This window comes from Miniopterus schreibersii (genome assembly GCF_964146895.1).
Source record: "Miniopterus schreibersii genome assembly, chromosome: 3".
NCBI lineage: Eukaryota > Metazoa > Chordata > Mammalia > Chiroptera > Miniopteridae > Miniopterus > Miniopterus schreibersii.
The window spans coordinates 445,416-458,407 of record NC_138103.1 but is presented as its reverse complement, the minus strand read 5'-3'; positions in this window follow the sequence as shown (position 1 = coordinate 458,407).

Here is a 12,992-nt window from a genome sequence, read left to right as displayed (position 1 = left end):
CTGGACGGTCCGTGCGGAGGGCGCAGGGCGTGAAGCTGGACGGTCCCTGCGGAGGGCGCAGGGCGTGAAGCTGGACGGTCCGTGCGGAGGGCGCAGGGCGTGAAGCTAGACGGTCCCTGCGGAGGGCTCAGGGCGTGAAGCTGGACGGTCCCTGCGGAGGGCGCAGGGCGTGAAGCTAGACGGTCCGTGGGGAGGGCTCAGGGCGTGAAGCTAGACGGTCCGTGGGGAGGGCGCAGGGCGGTGCCGGCACACGGTGGCCCTTTGGTGGTTCCTCGTGGGTGCGCTGTCTTTGGGGAGGAGGGGAGAGGGGGGGTTGCCGTCTGGGCCACACCCCAGGCCTGAGGGACTCAGCCGGAGGGGCAGCAGGAGGTCTGTGCCCCAGCTGTCCGGCCGGCCCTGCTCTGCCGCCCGGGGGACCCTCCAGGGGCCGCGGCTCCTGCTCCCGCGGGGGCCCGGCGCGGGCACGAGGCTCGGAACGCGCGTGGGGGAGCTCGGCGGTCGCGCTGCGCGGGGCGGGCTTCTTCCACAGCTCGGGTGAGAGGCGCGGCCTCTCCTGCCTTTTCGCCAGAAGCGGGATTTTCCTGCTTCTGAGAATCCTGCGCTGGGGGAGGCGGCGGAGCTGCGGGCGGCCCCGGGGGGGGGGGGCGCGCTCCCAGCCCGATGGAGAAGCCGACCCGTCTGACCCAGCCCCTCCCTGGGCCCGGGGCGCGGTGACCTCCCCGCGGGTCCCGAGGCGGCGCCTCTGGGCAGCGCCTGACACGGTCTGGGGGGGGGGGGAACCCAAGCAGCCCCGCCCCCGCAGGCTGCCCGGTGAGAGGGGGGCCCAAGCAGCCCCGCCCCCGCAGGCTGCCCCGTGAGAGGGGGACCCAAGCAGCCCCGCCCCTGCAGGCTGCCCCGTGAGAGGGGGACCCAAGCAGCCCCGCCCCTGCAGGCTGCCCCGTGAGAGGGGGGCCCAAGCAGCCCCACCCCCGCAGGCTGCCCCGTGAGAGGGGGGGCCCAAGCAGCCCCGCCCCCGCAGGCTGCCCCGTGAGAGGGGGGGCCCAAGCAGCCCCGCCCCTGCAGGCTGCCCCGCGAGAGGGGGGCCCAAGCAGCCCCACCCCCGCAGGCTGCCCCGTGAGAGGGGGGGCCCAAGCAGCCCCGCCCCTGCAGGCTGCCCCGTGAGAGGGGGACCCAAGCAGCCCCGCCCCCGCAGGCTGCCCCGCGAGGGGGCCCAAGCAGCCCCGCCCCCGCAGGCTGCCCCGTGAGAGGGGGGCCCAAGCAGCCCCGCCCCCGCAGGCTGCCCCGCGAGAGGGGGACCCAAGCAGCCCCGCCCCCGCAGGCTGCCCCGCGAGGGGGTCTTGCCCGGGTGGGGTGACTGCCCCTCCCTGCTCCGACCATGGGCCGTCGGGCCGTGGGCTCTGCGGGAGGCTGCCTCTGGCCACCCCGGGTCCCGTCTCAGCTGGGCGCGGGGCGGCTCTCAGGAGCCCCCGCCCCGAGTCACAGAGGCCGCGCTTGGACCCGTGGAAAGCCTGGATGCAGAAACATTTCGCATAAGCTGGGGCGGGCGCTGAAATGCGAGGGCGCCCTCGCAGGGACCGAGGCCTGCGCACTGTTTACTGAAAGGGAGTTTGTAAGCGGCGGGTGGCGCCGGGGTCTGCTCGCTGCCTGAGGCGCCTGGGCCGCGGCTCCCACCGCAGACGTTTATCACCTGCGCTCGCCGAGGCTGGACGGTCGGGGTCCAGGTGCCCGGGGTTGGCTCTGGCGAGGCCCCTCCTCCTGGCCTGCAAACGGCTGCCGTCTGGCTGGGTCCTCACAGGCCTTCCTTCTGCATGGGGCGGGGGTTCTGCTTGGGGGGGATGTAGGGAGACGTACTTTCTGATGTCTCCTTATAAGGACACCAGTCCTATCAGAGCACCACCCCCTGACCTCATCTAGCCCCAATTACTTCTTTAGAGGCCTGTGTTCAAATATAGCCACATTGGGGGTTAGGGCTGCAACATGTGACTTGGGGACACAAGCACCCCGCCCATAGCAAACCCTGACCAGGACCTTGGGCTCCAACCAGCCCCTCTTTGTATAGGTTGGGTCACTTGGGTGAAGTGACATGACACATCTTTGAGGTCCTCAGTTTCCCCTCCTGTGCCCTGGGGGAGATTGTACCTTTGCCTCCCACCTTCTAGAACTGGCATGAGGACGAACACGACGACTGGAAGGTGGTAAGGGCCCCGAAACGGGAAAGGAGACCTCACCCAAGGTTAGGAGGGGGCATTTACAGAGATGCCCAGTGCTCAGGGTATCAGGTGCGGCATCTGCAGTGACCGTGGCACAAACACAAATGCCCAAAGGCTGGGGTGGCCCTGTCAGGGGAGTGGAAGTGGGTGGGAGCAGGATGGGAGGTTGCCATGGTGACGAGACACCAAGAGCCCCACTCCGCTCCAGCCAGGGAAGTCAACGGCTTCTTTGGACTTTCTAAATTATCAGAATGAGATGGAAATTGACTTGTTCTGCTGGTAAGTAGCTGATTAAAGCCCTTGAAACACTAGCAAACCAAACAGGTCCCATTTGGTCCACAGTCCAGCGGTTTCTGACCGAGGCTGTCAGAGTTGCTAGTGGGCTGGGCAGGACTGGGCTTGGAAAGGATGCAGGAGCTGGAGAGAGATGGGGGGTGCGACTGGTATCTAGTGGGTGGAGGCCCGAGATGCTGCTAAACATCCTACAATGCACAGAGTAGCCCCACAGCAAAGGATGCTGGTAGTGCTGAGGCTGAGAAACCCTGATGTGTGTTGGGCAGGATGAATCTTTCTTGTTCAGGGCTGTCCTGTGCACTGTGGGTCAGGCACACACACACAGGCACACACACGCACACCACACACGTTCTTAACTGGAAGTCAGGAGGCAGGGGATGGTCTCCCAATGCCAGACTGATGCCCCCTCTCCATCTGAAATCCATTCAGGCCAGTTCCAAGCCTCCCGCTCCTCATTCAGAAGGCAGTTTTCAGATGGAAGATGTTTCTCCAAGTTTAACCCGCTCCCTGCCTGCTCCCGGCCTCTCTGGGAGAAAAGCGCAGCCTTAAATATCGATAATTATCATGCTGACAAGATTACTGGGTGTGTATCTCTGATGTTCTAACCATGCAAGATCAACTGGGCTCTTCAACAGAGAAACAAGCTCATTTCATTTACTCTGAAAGCTTCCCACTTTGAGCCCCACTTCCTCTCCCGCACCGGGCTCCCCACCTGGACAATATGCCTTCTCACTCCAGAGAGGGGAGGCCAGAGAGGCAGGGACACAGGCCTGTTGTCTCGGGCTCAGGGTCCTTAACAGCTTCCGGGGCTATTTGTCCATGAACCAGTGCTCCTGGGATTGGATCTGCAATTTATTATTTGATTAGTCTCTCCAAGGGCATCTTAATGTGCCCTTCGCAAGCACATACTCTAGCCAGATGGTGTGAGAAATTACACCTGTGGGGCTGCAGTAGTGAGACAATTATTCCGGCCACGTCCAAGATCCTGGCAACAAGTCTGGAGCTTGGTCACGGCCTTAATTTCCATCTGGGATGAGACCGCATGGAGAATCTGAGAAGCCACGGCTTTTAGGTAACTGGTTTACGGAGGGAGCACTCTCTGTGCATTTCCCAGACTCCCTGCTGGCCTGGCTCCAGGGTAAACACTTGCACTCATCACCATCAGATGCACTTGCCGGGACTTGAATTCAGAACCGAGGTAAGCAGGGCAGGGTTGCTGCACCTGTTTGGCTGGGGGGGCTCCAGCGGCACAGAGCGGCCCCAGAGCCGCAGTGCCAGGGGCACCGTCTTGACCCCCGACCCCAGAGCTGTGGCCCCTGAGCCAGCGCTGGCTTCTCACTCGGTTCCCTGGTTACAGAAGAGCAGCCTCCTTCCCTCGGTGGGCCAGTCTGTTTGGTTTTTATTTTGTTTTTAAATTTTATTTATTTATTTAAATATGTCTTTATTGATTTCAGAGAGAGGAAAGGAGAGGGAGAGAGAGAGAGATAGAAACATCAATGATGAGTCATTGATCGAGCCTGCAACCCGGGCATGTGCCCTGACCGGGAATCGAACCCCGATTGCCTGGATCCTAGGTCGAAGCTCACCTGCTGAGCCACGCCCCGCCGGGCTGTTTTTGTTTTTTTTTTAACTTGAATTTCTTCTCAGCCTAGACATTTTTTATTCCTCCATCCCTTCCGACGACTCTGTAAGCACCTAGTTCCTGGAACTAAATTCATTTCTGCTTAAACCAGCTAGAGTAGTTACTATTACCTGCAACTGAACCCCGACTAATAGGGCCCCTGAGGGAAAAGAGCTTTTGACCCCCGATTTATTCCTTACTTTCTCTGAGAGCACATCCTGACTTCAGTTTCATTCGCTTATTGAATCAGCCAAAACCTGTATCAAGCATCTACTAGGTGCTTATCATGGTGCTGAACGTGGGGGATACAATAATAGTGAAATAAGACGGTACCAACCGGCACCCCTCCTCCAGCCTTTGGGAACCCCAGCGTCCTGTCTTCCAAACTAGAAACCATGCATATGCCGTCGTCTCTTCTCTTTTCTCTGCGTTCAGATCCCCACGGCCCTGCGATAGGTTCTGCCTTCATAGTGAGCTTTATAAGTTGATTCCACAGGCCCCCAAGGCCCTGTCCTATCCGAGCATATCCCTGTGCAGACGAAATAACGGACAAAGAGGAAGGAGGTTGTTACCCAAGAAGGTCACCTGTGTTCCGAGGCTTCCAAAGGGCAGCATTAGCATTTGCCTTGAAAAGCCCAGTGATTTGGATCTAAGAGAGTTGCCTCTTTTTTCCCCAAGACGAAGGGCCTTATCAGCCCAGGGGACAGAAACAGCTGCTTCCCCTGCAGCCCAGTGGGAATCACGTCTGCGAAGGTTTAAACCAAACAGACCATTTCTTGTTGTATAAGTGATGTTGTATAAAAGTGTTGAGATCAGCTGTGCTCCAAGAGAGGGAGTGAAAAAAACCAAAACCCAACCCAACCCAGAATATCTTTGACTTTAAAATGATCAGGGCCACGGACTAATTTCTAATTTCCCTGATACCAACTGGCACAGTAAGTTGGTACTGGACTTGCAGCCAGCTGACACCTCACAGCTTCCCACCCTTTCCCCATCACCTGCCGCCAGGCTAATTCACATCAGATCAATTTGCTCAATGGCCATTGTCAACTCACCACATTAACTAAAAAAAAAAGTAAAATAAAACTGGGTAGTTTTAACTTACTGGTTTTCCCTTTGTCTTCATAGACGTATTTTAGGGAATGTTCAGTTTATCTTTGCTCTCCCTGTTGCCGAAGCCAGAGACCCACGGGGAGGGCGAGAGAGAGGGGAGGCCCAGAGGGAAGGAGGGAAGATGGGGAAGCATGAATATATTCATGGGAATGTGCATAAGACTATAGCCTTAAGATGACATATTCATTGAATGTAATTAACCCACTCAAAAATATATTCAGGAAAAAGATACACGCAGAGTATTCTTGAGTAGAAAGAATTCTGCTTGCTATACATTCTAATTTTGAATAGTAATATGTTAATGAAAAATATATTTGTAAGAACCCTCATATTCAAGATAATCTTAGGAATATATTTTCTTGGGCCCCTCAGTCTCCCTTTCTGTGCCCCCTAAGTCTTGTTAACAGCTATTTTTTGTTTCTTTAATTCAAATGACCTCAGTGCCTTCAACTTGGTCTTGAACGCCTCCTTGTCACATACACACTAGTTTGCCTTGTGTCTGCTTTGATGGAACAGCCACCTTCTTAAACTGACACCCTATACTGCCCATCATAATCACCGTTAATTGTCTAAATTTGTGTTCATTTTCTTAATAACTACCCGACTGCGAGTTCAGGCTGGGCTTGCAGCCGATGAACCCCCTCACTCCTTTCCCAAGAAACTTGCCCCTCGCCTGGGGAAAAGATTCTCTACCCAGACCTGGGGCCCTTAAAAACTAGAGATCAGGCTCCATCCTTGTGTTCCAAGCCCTTATCTTTGAGTGGGAAGAAAAGGCCTGAGACCTGACACTGTTTGAAAATGAGAGTTTGCACCACTGATGTTTTAAATGCTTAGGAAGCGTCAGGTACTTTTATATAGTTTGGTGATCGTTCTAAAATTCGTAGGATGTGCTTGCTCCCACTTTTCTGTAAATCTTGCAGCAGCGTATCTCGATGGCTCGAATCTGTGTGTGTGATCACCGCACCTGCTCATTCCCCTATTTATTAAATCACACCTGCCTTTGTCGGGGCTCTCCATGGCAAATTCTGTGACTTAATTAGATTTTTATTTCACCATAGAAAAGGGAAACATATTATGTTTCCAGACAGTGTTTGCACTTGAACTTGAAAGCACTTCCCATCATAGTCTCGAATCCAAATGTGCTCTCCACCTGCGTATTTCATTTTTACTTTTGTTGCTGACGGCACAATTAGCCTTTAAATACTGTTTTAATCTTCATCATAATTACATTGCTCTTCACCCTGGAGCCTTAAATTCTTGATTGTGTGCTAAAAAGTGACAAAGTTTCAAGAAATAAAAAATGCATCTAATGTTTTACAAAGGATCCCATGGCGGTTGGAGGAATTATGCATGGAATGAGTCAGATGGAGGGGGCTGAGTGCTGAGGCAGGCGGCTGACACGGGGCCTGAGATGCCTAAGCTGGTGGGTCTGGTTTCCCCGCAGACGCTGGGCCCTTAAGGGAGGGTGGAAAGAATCTGAGACTCTGAGCTTCCAGCCTCTGCCCCTCAGGTTCCTTGTCTGTAAAATGTGGATGGTCACAGCTAATGTTTACTGAGCACTTCCTCTGTGCCAGGTGCTATTCTTTCTTTTCTTTTTTTAAATTTAAATGTTTTTATTGATTTTAGAGGGAGAGGAAGGGAGAGGGAGAGAGAAACATCGATTGGCTCCCTCCTGCACACATGGGGATCGAACCAGCAACCTGGGAAGGTGCTCTGACCAGAAATTGAACCTGTGGCCTTTCAGTGCACATGATGATGCTCCAACCAACTGAGCCACATTGGCCAGGGCCCAGGTGCTATTCTAAGCACTTTGGTCATTCATTCTTATTACTTTGTCTGTTTTAGAGACAGGAAAACAGAGGCCACAGCCCATAATCACATATCAAGTTAGTAGTGGAGACTGGATTTGAACCCAGCAGACTGGCTCCATAATCCACACTGTTAACCCCAAGCTGTATGTGTAGCATGAGAGCTTTTGGTCTCCCACTTTAGGAAGGAATTAAATGTGCCTCTATTTGTGCCAGGTGAGCTGCTTTGTAAGCTCAGAAGCTTTTCAGTGTCCTTAGAAGCACCCAACACCCTGATGTCTGGTGTCCTCACGAGGAGGAAGGGGGCAAGGAGGCCGATGGTCCGGGGTGTGCATCCGGGCTCTGCCCCTTCAGCCATAGAATCTTCAGGAAATTACCCGATTTCTCTGAGCCTCAGCTTCTAAGTCTGTAAAATGGGCATGACACTCTCACTTATTTCTCAAGGCTGCTGCGAGGTGGAAGCAAGGCAAGGAATGCCGGGAGCACCGAGAAGAGCTGGGAAGGGCTGAGATGGTGCAAGCATTTGCCGAGGGCTGACCGTGTGCAGGGATCTGCATGGAGCCCATTGCATGGGGTATGTGATTTAGACCCCCAGGAGCACCAGAAAGTGAGGACTGTTACGAACCTGATTTTAGAGGAAACAGGCTCAGAGAGGTAGGTGACTCACCCAGCATCACACAGCCAGGAGTGGTCAGAACATTTGGGCCCCTGACCTTAGCCCCTGCCTGGCATGCTGCTCCCACCACAGACCTTCACGGGCAGTGGTTTTGAAAGGTCTCCACCCCCACCCCACCCCACCCCGGCCATGAAGCCTTCTGGACGACCACCTCTGGGCGCCCAGCCAGTCCCCTCAGTGCCCTCGAACCTGTGCTTTGACCTCTACGAGCTTATTCCCGAGCGTACCGGGTCTCAGTCTTCCTTCCCCCAGGCCGCCTTGTGTCCTCCATGAGATCTGAGCTTGGGGAGCAGTCGTGTTTGAGGGGCGGCGGTGAGACCGGGTGCACCCTCCATTCCCCGATTCCCGTCCCTGGCGCTGGCGCGGAACCCGCCTGGCTCGGGCGGTTGGCGTTTGCGATTTGAGTGACTGAGCTCAGGGAGGGCAGCTGCGGACACCAGGCCTGGCTGGGGCACGGGAATAATTGACCGGGGCAGGCCGGAGGCTTAGGCGGCAGAAAACAGAAAGCGAGGCCGCCCTCCCAGCATGAATTCAGAGGAGGGAGCGTTCAGGCCGCCCGAGGCTGCTGCGGTGGCCGTGGGGGTGGCCGTGGGGGTGGCCGTGGGGGTGGCCGTGGGGGTGTCAGTGGGGGTGGCAGTGGGGGTGGCCGTGGGGGTGGCCGTGGGGGTGTCAGTGGGGGTGGCCGTGGGGGTGTCAGTGGGGGTGTCAGTGGGGGTGGCCGTGGGGGTGGCCGTGGGGGTGGCCGTGGGGGTGTCAGTGGGGGTGGCCGTGGGGGTGTCAGTGGGGGTGGCCGTGGGGGTGTCAGTGGGGGTGGCAGTGGGGGTGGCCGTGGGGGTGGCCGTGGGGGTGGCCGTGGGGGTGGCAGTGGGGGTGGCTGTGGGGGTGGCCGTGGGGGTGGCAGTGGGGGTGGCCGTGGGGGTGGCCGTGGGGGTGTCAGTGGGGGTGGCCGTGGGGGTGTCAGTGGGGGTGGCCGTGGGGGTGTCAGTGGGGGTGTCAGTGGGGGTGGCCGTGGGGGTGGCCGTGGGGGTGGCCGTGGGGGTGTCAGTGGGGGTGGCCGTGGGGGTGTCAGTGGGGGTGGCAGTGGGGGTGGCCGTGGGGGTGGCCGTGGGGGTGGCCGTGGGGGTGGCAGTGGGGGTGGCTGTGGGGGTGGCCGTGGGGGTGGCAGTGGGGGTGGCCGTGGGGGTGGCCGTGGGGGTGTCAGTGGGGGTGGCCGTGGGGGTGTCAGTGGGGGTGGCAGTGGGGGTGGCCGTGGGGGTGGCCGTGGGGGTGTCAGTGGGGGTGGCAGTGGGGGTGGCCGTGGGGGTGTCAGTGGGGGTGGCGGTGGCGGTGGCCGTGGGCGTGGCGGGAGGGAGGGGCTGCCCGAGACCACCCCCGGCCCAGGCCCCCCCTGCCCAGCGCCGGCTCCCCACGGGCCTCAGGGCGGCCAGGCCCCCGCCCTGGGCTCCGGGTCCGACCCCCCACGGGTGTCTGCTGCAGCCCCCGGGCCACTTCGAAGGAAAAGGCAGAAGGCGCACGGACAGTGCACAGATCGGTGCTCCTCCCGCGAGTCAATGCTCCGCCTCTAAGGAATCCCGGGGCGGCCCCGCGCGAGCCTGTGGCGCAGACACGGCGCCTCTCGCTCGTCTCCGGGGAAACCTCTCGGCGGCCTGCTGCCCGGACCCGCCCCGCCCCGCCCGGGACCCGCCCCGCCCCGCCCGGACCCGCCCCGCCCCGCCCGGGACCCGCCCCGCCCCGCCCCGCCCGGACCCGCCCCGCCCCGCCCCGCCCCGCCCCGCCCCGCCCGGGACCCGCCCCGCCCCGGGGCCCTCTCGCTGCGGCGGGTCCTGGGCTCCGGGTCCCCGTGTCTGGGCCGCGCACCAGTCGCAGCCGCTGCGGGCAGGAGGCGGGATCGGAGCCGCGGGTCTCCGGGCGTCAGGCGGCGGATCAACCGCGAGGAGGCGGCGCCGACTGAGCCGGAGCTGGGCCCGGGCGGGGCCACAGGCTGGGGGGCGGGGCGCAGGGCGGCTCCTTCCTCCGGGTTTTGTAGAATGAAGAGGAGTTTAAAGGCCGCGGGGCTGCGGAGGCCCTTCCCGCGGGGCCACCCCGGGCGCCGGCCGGGAGCGAACCAGCCGCCGGGCCGCGCTCGGCTCCGTCCCGTCCCCGCGTGTGCAGCCGCCTGGTCCCCTGTCCCCGTCCCCGTGTGTGCAGCCTGGTCCCCTGTCCCCGTCCCCGTGTGTGCAGCCGCCTGGTCCCCTGTCCCCGTCCCCGTGTGTGCAGCATCCTGGTCCCCTGTCCCCGTCCCCGTGTGTGCAGCCTGGTCCCCTGTCCCCGTCCCCGTGTGTGCAGCATCCTGGTCCCCTGTCCCCGTCACTGTGTGTGCAGCCGCCTGGTCCCCTGTCCCCGTCCCCGTGTGTGCAGCCTGGTCCCCTGTCCCCGTCACTGTGTGTGCAGCTGCCTGGTCCCCTGTCCCCGTCCCCGTGTGTGCAGCATCCTGGTCCCCTGTCCCCGTCCCGTGTGTGCAGCCTGGTCCCCTGTCCCCGTCCCCGTGTGTGCAGCCGCCTGGTCCCCTGTCCCCGTCCCCGTGTGTGCAGCCTGGTCCCCTGTCCCCGTCCCCGTGTGTGCAGCATCCTGGTCCCCTGTCCCCGTCCCCGTGTGTGCAGCATCCTGGTCCCCTGTCCCCGTCCCCGTGTGTGCAGCCTGGTCCCCTGTCCCCGTCCCCGTGTGTGCAGCATCCTGGTCCCCTGTCCCCGTCCCCGTGTGTGCAGCCTGGTCCCCTGTCCCCGTCACTGTGTGTGCAGCCGCCTGGTCCCCTGTCCCCGTCCCCGTGTGTGCAGCCTGGTCCCCTGTCCCCGTCCCCGTGTGTGCAGCCTGGTCCTCTGTCCCCGTCCCCGTGTGTGCAGCCTGGTCCCCTGTCCCCGTCCCCGTGTGTGCAGCCTGGTCCCCTGTCCCCGTCCCCGTGTGTGCAGCCTGGTCCTCTGTCCCCGTCCCCGTGTGTGCAGCCTGGTCCCCTGTCCCCGTCCCCGTGTGTGTAGCCTGGTCCTCTGTCCCCGTCCCCGTGTGTGCAGCCTGGTCCCCTGTCCCCGTCCCCATGTGTGCAGCATCCTGGTCCCCTGTCCCCGTCCCCGTGTGTGCAGCCTGGTCCCCTGTCCCCGTCCCCGTGTGTGCAGCCGCCTGGTCCCCTGTCCCCGTCCCCATGTGTGCAGCCTGGTCCTCTGTCCCCGTCCCCATGTGTGCAGCATCCTGGTCCCCTGTCCCCGTCCCCGTGTGTGCAGCCTGGTCCCCTGTCCCCGTCACTGTGTGTGCAGCCTGGTCCCCTGTCCCCGTCCCCGTGTGTGCAGCCTGGTCCCCTGTCCCCGTCACTGTGTGTGCAGCATCCTGGTCCCCTGTCCCCGTCACTGTGTGTGCAGCCGCCTGGTCCCCTGTCCCCGTCCCGTGTGTGCAGCCTGGTCCCCTGTCCCCGTCCCCGTGTGTGCAGCCTGGTCCCCTGTCCCCGTCCCCGTGTGTGCAGCCGCCTGGTCCCCTGTCCCCGTCACTGTGTGTGCAGCATCCTGGTCCCCTGTCCCCGTCACTGTGTGTGCAGCCGCCTGGTCCCCTGTCCCCGTCCCGTGTGTGCAGCCTGGTCCCCTGTCCCCGTCCCCGTGTGTGCAGCCGCCTGGTCCCCTGTCCCCGTCCCCGTGTGTGCAGCCTGGTCCCCTGTCCCCGTCCCCGTGTGTGCAGCCTGGTCCTCTGTCCCCGTCCCCGTGTGTGCAGCCTGGTCCCCTGTCCCCGTCCCCGTGTGTGCAGCCTGGTCCCCTGTCCCCGTCCCCGTGTGTGCAGCCTGGTCCCCTGTCCCCGTCCCCGTGTGTGCAGCCTGGTCCTCTGTCCCCGTCCCCGTGTGTGCAGCCTGGTCCTCTGTCCCCGTCCCCGTGTGTGCAGCCACCTGGTCCCCTGTCCCCATCCCCCTGTGTGCAGCAGCCTGGTCCCCTGTCCCCGTCCCCGTGTGTGCAGCCGCCTGGTCCCCTGTCCCCGTCCCCGTGTGTGCAGCCTGGTCCCCTGTCCCCGTCCCCGTGTGTGCAGCCTGGTCCTCTGTCCCCGTCCCCGTGTGTGCAGCCGCCTGGTCCCCTGTCCTGGATGAAGAGACATGTGCGCAGGGGCTGGGGACGCAGGTGGAGCCTGTTGCTCTTTCAGGTGGTCATCGGGGTCACAAAACACCCCCCGCCCGGAGGAAGAAGCAGAGAGTCCCCGAGACCCGGGCCAGGCCTCGCTGTGCTGAGGAGCAGGTGCCCCGGCCCCTCACTCCCCTGGCCTGGGTCTCCTCACCTGTAAAAACCCCCTTTGCCCTCAAGTTCCGCGCCCGGCCGTCCCCCGGCCTCAGGAAGAGCCTGGGCGCCCTGGATGGAACCCACAGCTGAGCTCTGCGAGCGGAGCAGCCTCCGGTGGCCTGGTGGCCTGGGAGTGACACCCTTCCCCTGAACGAAAGGATCGGGCTGCTTCTGATGCCTGGGGTCCAGCCTGCGAGGACCGGGTCCCGGGAATAGCCCTGCTCTCGCCCCATGCCCAGCTGGGTGCCAGACTCAGCGCTCTTTTGTTTTATCTCAGTGTAATTTTAATTTGCATCTCTCAAAATCTCAATAGACAGTCTAGATGTGGATGAATGTGAAGGAAATGTGTAAAAATACACCAGCTCTTTTGACCCTGAAAGATGTTCCTGTTTCTCTGCAGATATAACATTGTAGTTTCTGAGTACAGGAAAAATCAATTATTTATTAATTTGGATATTTTCTAAATTGGGCACAGACTCAGCACTTTCTGAATTCAGCCAACCTTCCCCCAATATCGAAAGCCAAATGCCCCTGTGAAAGTATGGGGTTTGCCAGAGGTTGGCAGGAGGGAGAGAAGAGGTCACTTTGTCCAACAGGAAAGCTGTACTGAACTTCCCTTAGTGCTGAGGGCGCCCAAAGCCCGGCTGTGGCCACGGGATCTTGTTAAAATATAGATTGTGGTTCCTGAGGTCTGGGGTAGGGCAGTGATTCTGATTTCTTTAAAAAAAAAAATATATTTTTATTGATTTCAGAGAGAGGAAAGGAGAGGGAGAGAGAGAGAGAGAGAAACATCAATGATGAGAGAGTCATTGATTGGCTGCCTCCTGCACGTCTCCTGCTGGGGATCGAGCCCGCAACCTGGATATGTGCCTTGACCGGGAATCGAACCCTGATCACCTGGATCCTAGGTCGACTCTCAACCGCTGAGCCACGCCCGGCTGGGCGCGATTCTGATTTCTAACAAACTCCCCCCAAGGCCGATGCTGCCAG